Here is a 12,140-nt window from a genome sequence, read left to right as displayed (position 1 = left end):
TCCTCTAGCACTTGCGCCAGGAAATTGTCCCCTACGCTTTCCAAAAACTTCCTTTAAAAATTTAAAAATTATATTAAATATGCCCAGTATTTAGAGATGAAAAGTACCTGTTAGATACTTGAATTCATCCCTCTGCTTGGCAGAATACATTTCTTTATGTAGCAATCCCACAAGGAATGTTCATGTATTAAATTTATACTACCCTGGGCACAAACACTAAGCGACCATTAGAAGTTATTCTGGAGACAGGAGGAGTCAATTATTGTAAGCAGTTGAGTCTCATCAGTAGCAGAAACAATATGCTAATATGGTATGTGCCCTCCAGATTTTCTTGACTACATCATGTCCTATCTGAAGAAACTCAATATCTGTCATAACTCAAAATCTTTTCAATCAATCCTCCCCAATTTGCTTGCCATTTATTCAGTCTGTCATCTCTTTCCCACTTCTTTCACTCTGCTGCACCATGGTATCAATTGTATCCTCATGTGCTTGAAACTGCCTTCATATTGGCTACTTGGGCCTCCAGGCAGAATGAAATGTTTCATAATTAATGTGGGATACTTCAGTCATCCAGCCAAAGCACAGTGTAAATATTAGCAGCATTTGTGATCTGGTGGGGATGCGACAGGGATCACAGAGTTGGGGGTTATTGAAGAAGGGAGTGGGATGGAAGGAAAGAAGTCAGAATGGAAAGAAAACTTTTACAATTTTTTTTGTATGATAGCTCTGAACAGCATTAGCAAGGACAGCAGTTGGTGAGTGTAAGTAACTCGTGAGTATGGGTTATAGGGACACTTCTCTATGTCAAAATCCACATATAAGAATTTGCTGCTTAGGATACTCCCAGTTCAGTCTCCAATATGTCAACCAAGAGGACAGCTATCACGGTAGCACTTGAAAGTATATACATGCCTCACTTGTAAGAACCATATAATGTGGCTCTTCCTGTTTCCTATTTGGTTATTGCTTGAAGAAACCATGAAGTGGATTGGCAAACTACAGCTTATTTGAATGTTTAAGAACTTTGGGAATCAGGAGAACTGAGTTACAGTCCTGACTGCCAGTTTGTCACTTTGAGCAAGTCTCTCTCAGGTCAGTGTCCTTTTCTGTTAAATGGAGTTAATGATGTTTTCCCACCTTTGTAAAGTGTTCATAGATCCTTGAGACAAGATTATTAATATTAATATTTATGCAATTTATTTTATCATTGTTAAAGCCTGACAAAATGTTAGGTTACACTTTCACACCAGTTGGCAATATTGTTCATTACTCTCTTTTCCCGAACACATGTTTTGCCTGTCATTGTCAGAAGCATCTCTGCTAGCGCAGTGGGCAGGTCACTCCCAATGCTGTTATACACTGTTTGTATAATCAGTGATATCCCTATGCAGTTAGAAACATGGTGCAGAGGCAGTTGCCATGTGCAGATGCTGTCATTTGTGTCAGGAACACAGAAGAAGCCATATCTGACTGCTTTAGTATGGGTTTATTGTAGTACTTTATCCAGACAGAGTTATGCATGCTATATAGGTTTCATACTTCCAGTATATTAGACAACTTGTTTGTCAACTGTAATAAGTTTCATGGTGATGGAGGAGTAACAAGACAAAGTGCCAAACTATATGAAAATCAAAGTGCCATACCTTTCAAAGGGGGCCTGTAAACCATGACTGCTCAAGGTCCTTTCATTAACTTAATCCAGCTGTCCTTAATCTGTAGAATTTGAACGCCAGAGTCTCTATTCAGGGTGAATGAACATGTCTGGGCTTTATTTCCATTAACACATGGAACTTCTTTTAAGTAACAATAAGGTTGTGACAGATGCTTCCACACTCCTTTTTTAAAAAGACAACTATCAAGGTATTTTTCATAATTCTTAAAGCAGTTTTTTAATTTCTTCATTCCTTATAAAAGCCCGTTGGGTATTTGAAATTCTTTTTCTTTGGAAAAGAAAACTGCAGTGCAATAAAAGTGATTCTAACTCCTGCAAATGACTCGTGTATTTTTAAAAATATTTTAAATATAATCAAGAATAATTAACCACCAGACATGAAGATGCTGTCTGGACAATCTGATGATGACCTAGTTTTAGACACTGTTAATGCAACTCAGCATTTAAATACAAGAGGACAGCAGAAACTTTCTAAATTGTTGCAAGGTGAATTCTGTTATCTTTGTCAACTTGGAGTATTATATAATGTTTTAACAAGTCTGTGTATGTTGTATTTGTTAGCATGCTGGGACCATGGCTGCTCAGATCTTCACATTGACAGCAGGACTCTACATTCCTAGGATCCTGTGATTTTGGATCTATCCCTGAATTAATTGTGAGATCAGAGTGGTTGTGGTCTGTGGTATTGCGACAACCATCTTGTCCTAGGCAAACATTTGGTACAATATTATTTTATATATGCCCTTTGGGATATAAAATAGTATTGTTTTCAAAATCATGCACAGTAAAAACCCTCCATTTACCCACCACCGTCAGTGTGGTCTAGTGGGATTCCTTGGTAGCTATGATGTCAGTATATGATAGGGGTCAGTGTATGATCATACAGTCCTAGGGATTGCGTGGACGTACAGAGTGTATCCAGGCTGTTAGTCTGGATTTCAAGGGACATGTGCTGAATACAAGCAAGGTAAGTTAAATAATTTATGTGCAGAGTGTTCACATTACCCTTGCTATTTGGGACATTCAGTATATAAAACCACATTTAGTTGTTTAAAAATAAAGTGCAGGTCACCTTTGTTTCACTTGTAAGAAATGAGCTGATTTTTCTCATTTTGACATGGTTAGTATCGAGAAACAAAGACAGATATCTATATGGGTTTACTCATAGCCCCTAGAACAGACAGAATAATAATAATATAACATATGTCATATAAAATGAATACGGGGCTTCTAATTGCAGCTCTATATCAAAAGGACAAAAAATCCGATGACTTGTTCTCCTTGGAATAATGTCTCTAAGTACTTCTTGTGCTCTCTACATCTGTTACATGACAGGTTGTTAATGATGTGTGTGTTCATTTGATGTAAAGCACCTCCTGTGTGTTGTACTTTTCAAATCTGCCTTCTGAAATCCCTACTGATGTGGTATATTTCTCCAGACTGGGTCCACTCAAGGTCCAAATACTGATTAGTTGCTGTATTTCTCTGAATCAGCTTTCTGCCATTGGAGACCTTTATCCATTTCTCCGGGAGTCATGTAAGAATTTTCTTTCTACTGTTTGATCCCTTGTGTTATCTATGCCAGTGATGGTCAGACCTGATATAGGTTATTAAATGTTGCCAAATGCCACTTTTCTTAGTCAGGGATATCAGTCTACTAGAGTTGCCCTACCAAAATGGTCCTTACGCACATGAAATATTTAAGTATACATTTGTATTTGTAGCTCAGCTCAATCTCTGTCCATTTTTATAGGAGCCTGATTCAACTGCAATGGGATGAATTTGCATCTTCTTTGAAAACTAATTGTATGTAAAATCCTAGTGTGCTGTCTACACTTGTGCTTCAACTCTGTCATCCTTTACAATCTAGCTTCAGCCCTTTCTAATTCATTGAAATAGCACTCTCCAGAGCCATAGGTGATCTATTCTTAGCTAAAATCAAGGGAGCGCTTCAATTATTTAATTCTTTTTGATTTGCCTGCTGCCTTTGACCATCATGATCATGATTATTTCTACCTCGTGGCTGGACTCTATTAGTTTTCCTTATGACTTGCTGTCCACTTCTTCAAAGTCTGCCATGGCAGTTGCTTATTATCTCCTCTCCCACTATCCTGCAACTACCCAGTGATTCTGCAATTATTGTTTCATAAATTTAACTTCTGTCCCTAGTAAAACAGTGGAACAAATATTGAGAGGAAAAAAGTAGCTAAACATCTCTAGGATAGTGAGTAATAAGCAACACTGGTTTGCAAAGAATGTGTTTTGCTAGAAAATGAAGGATTTTGACAGAATTACAAAATGTGGATGTCATATAACTGAATTTGAATAAACGATAGAATAAAAGATATCATGAAATCATACTTGAAACATTAATTCAGATCAATAGGAATAGCCTGCTATAGGCTGAAAACTGGCTGAAAGATTGTAAACTAATGGTAATAATGACAAACAGCAATGTATCAAGATGGGGGAAGGTATCTAGGTATCTGTGTTATTTCAGGCATAGTTAAAAACTTCATCAAGAGTTCACAGAAGAACTATAGGGATTGATTTTATGATGCAAGTTTACAAGAGCAAGATAAATTTGCTTGACTAAGCAAAAACAAAGGGGTATATAATAACTGCTGCTAGTAAAGACCAATGGTGAAATCTTGACATTTTGTCATTGACTTCATTTGGGCCGGGATTTCACCCAAGGAGAGAGAAGAGGTTTTTGCAGTAGTATAAGGGATTTAACTAAGACAAGTAAAAGGGAACATTTAGGCTAAATATTAAGAAAAGTTCCAGTTGGGTTATACAATAGCCTCCCTAGGGAAATAGTCATAAACCTGTCACCTGAAACATTAAAATGTAGCCTGGACAGAACACTAGAAAATGTATGTTTTGGGACGGTCCTGCACTGGGAGATCAGGAGGCTGATTAGAGATCTAATAGGTTTAGTCCTTCTCTAACAGCAGTGATTCAATAGGATCTCTGTGTCCAAATGTCAGGCTTTTGGTGTGTCACAGGCCCTTGAAAATCCAGCCACTCCAGCATGTTTATTATTGTGTTACAAGTTGTACCATCTATAGTATACAACAAGAAACAAGTGATACATTTCTACTTGCTTAAGTAAAAGGACAAATAAACTTCTCACTCTCATAAGAAATTAATGACTACCACCAGGTTGCTTAAAAGGAATCGCTGAAATGTTGTTTGGCCTGTTGTGGTACTGTCACTGTTCATGAAATGTCATAGACTAAAGCAGGCAGTGAGCAAGGCTTATCCGAGAGTTGGCTACAAACTGTTGTTTGGCCTGCTGAACTGGAAGCCTAGGTTTCCCTGATAATCCTGCTGGCTGTCTTGCCTCCTTTATGTCTCACAATAAAGAGTAATGCGGAGGAGGAAATTACATGCTTTGGCTGCCTGTTGGTCCTTAGGAGGAGGTCACAAGGGACAATCTATCTAAGTTGAGCAAACTGGAGAGACAGGTAGGAGACTGGATCTTTGGATGGGAGAGGACAAGTGGAAATTGGTGGTGGTGGAGGAGACAGAAAGGACCAGGTGGTGGACAAGACAGACAATGGAACTGGAGAAAGCTAGATGGGAAAGAGGGCAGGACTGAGAAAGGAAAAAAGAAAACAATGTTGGTTAAAATAAGGGAAGAATGGCCTTGTTGCTAATGCATGGCTCAGGAGTTGGGAGACCTGCATTCTGTTCTCAGCCGACAGATTTGCTATGTAACTTTAGGCAATGGAGAAGGTAGTTAAGGACATTGAAGTCAATGGTAAATGGGACAAAATACAGCATGGTTTTACAAAAGGTAGATCATGCCAAACCAACCTGATCTCTTTCTTTGAGAAAGTAACAGATTTTTTAGACAAAGGAAACGCAGTGGATCTAATTTACCTAGATTTTAGTAAGGTGTTTGATACCATGCCACATGGGGAATTATTAGTTAAATTGGATAAGATGGGGATCAATAGGAAAATTGAAAGGTGGATAAGGAATTGGTTAAAGGGGAGACTACAACGGGTCCTACTGAAAGGTGAACTGTCAGGCTGGAGGGAGGTTACCAGTGGAGTTCCTCAAGGATCAGTTTTGGGACCAATCTTATTTAATGTTTTTATTACTGACCTTGGCACAAAAAGTGGGAGTGTGCTAATAAAGTTTGCGGATGATACAAAGCTGGGAGGTATTGCCAATTTAGAGAAGGACAGGGATATCCTACAGGAGTATCTGGATGACCTTGTAAACTGGAGTAATAGTAATAGGATGAAATTTAATAGTGAGAAATGTAAGGTCATGCATTTAGGGATTAATAACAAGAATTTTAGTTATAAGCTAGGGACACAACAATTAGAAGTAACGGAGGAGGAAAAGGACCTTGGAGTATTGGTTGATCATAGGATGACTATGAGCCGCCAATGTGATATGGCCATGAAAAAAGCTAATGCGGTCTTGGGATGCATCAGGAAAGGTATTTCCAGTAGGGATAAGGAAGTTTTAGTACCATTATACAAGGCACTGGTGAGACCTCACCTGGAATACTGTGTGCTGTTCTGGTCTCCCATGTTTAAGAAGGATGAATTCAAACTGGAACAGGTACAGAGAAGGGCTACTAGGATGATCTGAGGAATGGAAAACTTGTCTTATGAAAGGAGACTCAAGGAGCTTGGCTTGTTAGGCTAACTAAAAGAAGGTTGAGGGGAGATATGATTGCTCTCTATAAATATATCAAAGGGATAAATACCGGAGAGGGAGGGGAATTATTTAAGCTCAGTACCAAAGTGGACACAAGAACAAATGGATATAAACTGGCCACCAGGAAATTTAGACTAGAAATTAGACGAAGGTTTCTAACCATCAGAGGAGTGAAGTTTTGGAATAGCCTTCCAAGGGAAGCAGTGGGGGCAAAAGATCTATCTGGCTTTAAGATTAAATTTGATAAGTTTATGGAGGAGATGGTATGATGGGATAACATAGTTTTGGTAATTAAATATTCATGGTAAATAGGCCCAATGGCCTGTGATGGGATATTAGATGGGGTGGGATCCGAGTTACCCAGGAAAGAATTTTCTGTAGTATCTGGCTGGTGAATCTTGCCCATATGCTCAGGGTTTTGCTGATCACCATATTGGGGTTAGGAAGGAATTTTCCTCCAGGGCAGATTGGAAGAGGCCCTGGAGATTTTTCACCTTCCTCTGTAGCATGGTGCACGGGTCACTTGGTGGAGAATTCTCTGCTCCTTGAAGTCTTTAAACTACGATTTGAGGACTTCAATAGCACAGATATAGGTGTGAGGTTTTTTGCAGGAGTGGTGGGTGAAATTCTGTGGCCTGCGTTGTGCAGGAGGTCAGACTAGATGATCATAATGGTCCCTTCCGACCTAAATATCTATGAATCTATGAAAGTCACATAATCTTTTTCTGCATTGATTTCCATATGAAAATAGGGATTTTAAATTTTACCTGTCTCACAAGTAAGTGAAAGTCCCTTAAGTACTTTGGGAGGAAGGTGTTTGTGATGCTTCTTGGGACACCTAGGGCTGGGGGTCACCTTGTTACTACATGAGGGAGACTTGCATGTGCTTAACTGGGTGTTAGCTCGTGAGCACAACTAGCCTGTCAGACACTCAAGAACTCTTCTTTGGGACTGTTTTTGCTGTGCAGATTGACAATAGTGGCACCTCTGCCCATGAGTTTTTTCAAAGAATTCCCCTGTGGTATCCAGCCCCTGATCACTCCCTACACAGAGAAATTCCAGATCCTCTGTTCTCAAAGGAAAAGAGTATCACAGTTTACCAGCTCTACCTTAGATCACCACTTCTTCTGTTACACACAGCACTTGAGTTCAATTACAAACAAAAGGAAATGTATTTAAGAAAGAATAAAAATATTCAAATAAAAAGCAGTGTAAGAGATGGGAACAAATGATTACATCTAAAACAAAATCATAACATGCATTCTAGAGCCTAAACATAACTAACATATAATCCTCTTGCCCAAATAAGTTTATCGCATCCAAAGTTCTTTCCAGCGTTCTCAACCAAGCCCGGCTGAAATTTCTTTTTCATGAAGCCAATGTGCTATCAGTTTACTTCCTAGGGGAAGGCTGAAGGTGTACTTCTGTACCCCTTATTATACCCCCCAAATTTCATTGTCCTTACATGTAAACAGGGCATTTCCCTGCTGGGTCACTTCTTCCTGTAAATTTTCTCTCTTTGAAGATTTCACAATCCTTTTTTAACATTTGGCTCAGACTGTACATGGATGCCCATTGTGAACCATTTACATATAAACAGACAAATGGATAATTATTTCTTGCATGAAAGAAAACCTGCTTTTCACCTTTCTGATGACCAGTCTCTGATCACAGACCTTAAGAACATATTTTTCAATGTATATATGTAACTCTTTACACAATGTCTGTACATACATTTTGAAATCATTATGATGACCAGTGTGAGACAGGCTTTCATTAGAGACCTTACATGACATCCTTTGGGTGAACCCAGGGGATCCCTATACTCCTTTGCCCTCTGCTAGTTGGCATCCAGAGAATCTTTGGTCACAGTGTTATGTAACTCCAAAGTATTATAACTAACTAATTAATTATTATTAGATAGGGGAGAAATACTGAACTAGAGGGTGCTTGCTCTCGCGATTCAATCCTGCATAAAATATCACTTAAGAAGCTGCATATGTACCTAGTTAAATAGATATATAACATGCACAGATGACAAGGTCTAGGTAAGTCCTACACCACTGAAGTCAATGGGAGTATTGCAGGATTGGACCCTGCATCTTCAGAGATCCGCTTTAGGAAGAAAGAGAATATATTTAATATTAGTCCAATGGACTGTTCTGTAGGCTAAGAAAAGGGTTGAAAAGAGTTTCCACATAAAAATCAAATACTTCTGTAAAATGAGTAGCAAGAAAATAAAAGTTAAAGTGAGGCAAAGCAAAACCTCCTTTTTCTTTTCTTTGCTGAAGCCAAATAATACCGTCTTGTGAATAACTATTATTCCATGCAAATTTTTGTGAGAATTTAAAAAAAAAAAAAAGTGGTATCATTATAGGCAAAACCTGTAATAAATAACTGGATCTTGCTAGAACATTCATTTCAATAACATTTGTTCTGTCTCCCCATGAAAGGCATAATGATTTCCAATGAGCTAATTCTTCTGAAACTTTCTTCAGAGTTGGACTATAATTCAGAGAGAGGTTTCAGAGTAACAGCCTTGTTAATCTGTAAGTCTGCATGGTTTTTTGATATTTTAACCCCTATGTAACTAAGTGTACTAGATGTCTGCTTGAAATCAAAGCTAGCTCTAAGAGAATTCCAGGGAGAGCATAGGGAACAGTGCTTCTGCTTTTTCAAACTTGGTTTTGAACCCAGAAATTCCTTACACATTTTGAAAATATTATTGAATTAGAAACAATTAATACATATTGTCATCATATTGTGCAACCAATTCTTAAACTTATGACAGCCTTACTCGCTGTACTAAATTGTGTTAAAGGTTCCATTCATATAGTATATTGCTCAGTGCTAAAGAGCAACTAGTTTACCTCAAAAAAAAAAAAGATTCCAGGATGTTAAACTAATATTGGCTTTGGGAGATGCATTCCTAGCTTCAATATATTTCACATAATTATGGCCAAAGACCATTCTTTAAGCATGGACAAACAAAAATAACCACTCCACTTCTTCAGATGCTTTTTCTTAATCAAGAAACCAAAAAAGTAAGGAGGACTCGTTTAACCCAGCAGGAGGGAGAATATTAACATACTTGAGTAAATTATCAGCCATTACATTTTTTTTCTTAATAAGATTTATTTAGACCATATAATTAATTTTTTATGTCTGATACCAAGCATATAAGCAGGTATATATGAATTTAGGAGAACCCACAAAGTTCCTCATATATATATTTTTTGAGAATAAGCAAGATTGTTTCATTCATATATCAGGCAATTTCCAATTGACTAATTAAAGATTTTAGTCAAGAAGAGCTTTAACTGAGGTAAACAATTTTATAGCATTATGTTACTTATGAAGATTGTTTTGATTATCCAGGATCAGAGAATGATAGGAGAGAGTTGCAGAATTTTTTAAATATTCATGTCACTTAAGCAAATTTGAAATATACAACTCTGATAAAAAGAGGAGTGAAGCAGTAGACATGATTAAGGCTACAATTTAGTTGCGGAGGTCGTGGAAGTCATGGAATCCATGACTTCCAGCAATCTCTGTGACTTCAGCTTGTGGTGGTCGGGAGCTGCAGGGTCCTCCGCTGTCTGCAGGGGCAGGGAGCTGCCAGGTACTCTAGCCTCTGGCGGCTCCCAGAGCTCCAAGCTGTCATGGGCAGTGGGGCACCTCGCAGCTCCTGGGCAGCAGGGTACCCTTGAGCTCCCAGCTGCCATGGGCAGTGGGGGCCTCCCAGAGCTGCCAATGGCAGGGGAATCACCACAGCTTCCGGCTGCCGCGGGTGGTGGGGAACCCCTAAGCTTGTGGGCGGTGGTGGCAGGGGAACCCCCAGGCTCCCAGCTGCTGCAGGCCCCCAAAACTATGGGTGGCAGGGGTATCCTGCAGCTCCCGGACCCTGCGGGCCTCAGGGGAACCCCTGAGCTCCTGGCCACCACGGGCCCCTGGAGCTGCAGGTGGCGGGGGTACCCACATCCTTCAGCTGCTGTAGGTGGCTCCTAGCAGCCACCCAGCTGCCCCACTTTAGGCAGTGTGGGGACCTGAAGATCCAGATCCCCATTTTGTCACGGTTAGTTTTAGTAAAAGTCTGGGACAGGTCATGGCTTCTGTGAATTTTTCTTTTTTGCCTGTGACCTGTCCATGACTTTTACAAGAAATATCCATGACAAAGTCTTAGCCTTAGACATGATTTATCTTTGTTTTAGCAAAGCTTTTGACTCAGTCCCATTTGACATTCTCATAAGCAAACTAACAAAATGTGCTCCCGATGAAATTATTATAAAATAGATGCATAACTGGTTGAAAAACCATAGTCAAAATATAGTTACAAATGGTTTATTGTCAAACTGGGATGATGTATTTAGTGAGGGTTCTTCAGGAGTCTATCCTGAGTCCATTACTATTCAATATTTTCATTAACAACTTGGATAGTGGAGTGGAGAGTATGTTTATATAATTTGCAGATGATGCTAAACTGAGATGGTCAGGATTAGAATTTAGAATGACCTTGACAAATTGGCAAATAGGTCTGAAATCAACAAGATGAAATTCAATAAAGACATGTGCAAAGTACTACACTTAGGAAGGAAAAATCAAATTCAGAACTACAAAATGGGGTGTAACTGACTAGGCACAAATACTGCAGAAAAGGATCTGGGATTATAGTGGATCACAAACTGAATATGTGCCAACAATGTGATGCAGTTGTAGAAAAGGCTAATATCATTCTGACGTGTATAAGCAGGAGTGTTGTATGCAAGACATAGGAAGTAATTGTCCCGCTCTACTTGGCGTTAGTGATGCTTCAAATGTGTCCAAATTCAGGCATCACTCTTTAAGAAAGATGTGGACAAATTGGAGAGCGTACAGAGGACAGCAAAAAAATGATGAAAGATTTAGAAAATCTGACGTATAAGGAAGGATTTTAAACAGAGTATGTTTAGTTTTGAGAAAAGCAGACTGAGGGGGAACCTGATACTTGTTTTAAAATATTTTAAGGGCTGTTACAAAGAGGATGGTGCTCAATTGTTCTCCATGTTCACTGAACGTAGGACAAGAAATAATCAGCTTAATATACAGCAAGAGAGATTTAGGTTAGATAGTAAGAAAAACTTTCTCACTATAAGTATCATTAAGTACTAGAATAGCCTACCAAAGGAGGTCTTGGAATCCCCATAATTGAAGGTTTAGAGGAGCAGGTTAGACAAATGCCTGTCAGGGATGGTCTAGGTATACTTGGTTCTGCCTCAGCATGGGGAAATGGCCTTGATTACCTCTGGAGGTCCCTTCCAGCCCTACATTTCCATGGTTCTATGAAAATTGATTCTATAAAAAACTATTCTATTGACTTTATACTCTCTGGCTTGTTTTACATTCTGACAAACAAGGCGCTTGTCAACCTTTTTTCTCTTTACATAGCATCTTTCTTTAATTCAGTTTACCCTCTCCCTTCAGCCCCCACCCCGTTTGATCACCATAGGAAGACCATTACATTTTCTTCTGGCTGTAGCTAACTTTTTGAATAAGCAGTTAGATGCAGTCCTTTTTGTAAATATTTTTTCCAATGTGTTTGTTTAAATATAAGATTTTGTTCTTTGCAATTCACATCTTTTCAACATAGTTGTCCATTTAATTTCATATAGATTTCTAGTGTGTCATCTCATGACAAGTAGTATTCAGTTTCTTTTGCAATATTATTGGATCATAGGGCTGTTGTACTGCATTTAGTGTTATATTTTCATCTTGTTTGTTGAAACAAGCCAGAAAAAGATCATCA

This window comes from Lepidochelys kempii, chromosome 1 (genome assembly GCF_965140265.1).
Source record: "Lepidochelys kempii isolate rLepKem1 chromosome 1, rLepKem1.hap2, whole genome shotgun sequence".
NCBI lineage: Eukaryota > Metazoa > Chordata > Testudines > Cheloniidae > Lepidochelys > Lepidochelys kempii.
This window is presented reverse-complemented; position numbering follows the sequence as displayed.